At 40.2% G+C, this 1,821-nt stretch overlaps 1 protein-coding gene across 1 annotated transcript in view; it reads right to left on the bottom strand.

Moving 5' to 3' along the window:
- Myo3a (myosin IIIA) overlaps positions 1-1,821 on the bottom strand; it is a 226,464-nt gene that overhangs the window by 114,752 nt on the left and 109,891 nt on the right. The gene's annotated exons all lie outside the window — the stretch shown is intronic.

Here is a 1,821-nt window from a genome sequence, read left to right as displayed (position 1 = left end):
AAGGAAAGGAAAGGAAAGGAAAGGAAAGGAAAGGAAAGGAAAGGAAAGGAAAGGAAAGGAAAGGAAAGGAAAGGAAAGGAAAGGAAAGGAAAGGAAAGAAGGAAAGGAAAGGAAAAGAGAAGAAAAGAAGGAGTAAGCCATAGAGAATGCCAGTTATCTCAGTGATTCTCTGCAAGTCCTTGGGGAAGGTTTGGTCTTTTCACTTTGCATATTCAGGAAACTGGAACTTAGCACATCCCATCTGAACACAGTCATAAAGCTAACTTCAGATAAGGTCTATCTGACTGCAATGGCCACATCGTCTTCATCTTTTTATATTATCTTTTCCATATATGTGAGGCATTGCCTAATAATTAAAGTTCCATATCTCCTTGGTTTTAAGTATGAAGAGTATTCCCCAGGTGTTGGAGAAAATCAATTAAGGCAACCGGGATGAGTCTGTGGCTTAGAATGTTCTATAGCATACTGGTGAGGAGTTAGGGTCCTATGTCCACCAACTTCTTCCCTCAGATTTCCGCCATTACAAGATAGAGGAGGGGGCACCTGGCTTCCCATTGTTCTCTTTTCAGTGTCTCCTTTTAGCCACGCTTTAATTTCACTCTTGATAACTCATAACCATCTGGCTGGGCTGGGATTTGCCTCTCTATGGCATTCTTGCTCCTGTTTTTCCTGCTCAATCATCTTATTTTAGGATATTTCTAAATCCTGATTGCACCTTCCATTATCACCAGACCCAAGGTGGAGTCCAGGCAGGGGTGGGAATCTCTTCCAAGAGTTAAATTCATTATAATGATACAGACCCTGGCAAGCCACACCCGTGCCTCCCTATTCTTCTCCTTCCAGTTAGCAAAAATCCTAACCTCTCACAAAGGTGTAGGCGTTCCCACAGACACTGAGTCATAAGATGCTACATCACCGCCTTGGATGCTTGCCTCCACGATGCCATTGGCAGAGGCCTGATCTGGTTTAGGGTCCCTTTCTGTCATTGCTCCCCACACAAAAATGCCAAGGCAAATTGTCATGCCTCTTGCTCCCTGCTCATTTCTTGCACCACTACGCAGTTTTGGACAACAGGCTTTAGGGGCCACTGAAAGATTCAGAAAATGAATAATTACCAAGTTGATATTTTTACTTGAACAAAAAGTTTTTTTTTAAAAAAGTTTTTCCACATGAAGTCCATTATTATGGACTAATTTTAATGTCTAATTCTACAGAAACTACTTTACTAAAAATATCAGAAAGGACGTTAAATCTCTTCTACCTCCTTCTCTAATTATGTAGTATTGTAGTATAATTTTTTTTTTTGACTTTTCGAGACAGAATTTCTCTGAATAGCTCTGGCTGTCCTGGAACTCACTCTGTAGACTAGGTTGGCCTCAAACTCAGAAATCCACCTGCCTCTGCCTCCTGAGTGCTGGGATTAAAGGCAAAAACATCATCAGATCCTACTACAAAAGGCTATACTCAACAAAACTGGAAAACCTGGATGAAATGGACAACTTCCTAGACAGTTATCAGGTACCAAAATTAAATCCAGATTAGATTAACGATATTAACAGTCCCATTTTCCCTAAGGAAATAGAAGCAGTCATTAATAATCTCCCAACCAAAAAAAGCCTAGGACCAGATGGGTTTAGTGCAGAGTTCTATCAGACCTTCAAAGAAGACCTAATTCCAACTCTCCTCAAACTATTCCACAAAATAAAAACAGAAGGTACTCTACCCAATTCATTCTATAAAGCCACAATTACTCTGATACCTATACCGCACAAAGATCCAACAAAGAAAGAGAACTTCAGACCAATTTTCCTTATGAATATT

Source organism: Mus pahari, chromosome 3 (assembly GCF_900095145.1).
Source record: "Mus pahari chromosome 3, PAHARI_EIJ_v1.1, whole genome shotgun sequence".
Classification (NCBI taxonomy): domain Eukaryota; kingdom Metazoa; phylum Chordata; class Mammalia; order Rodentia; family Muridae; genus Mus; species Mus pahari.
This window is presented reverse-complemented; position numbering and strand designations above follow the sequence as displayed.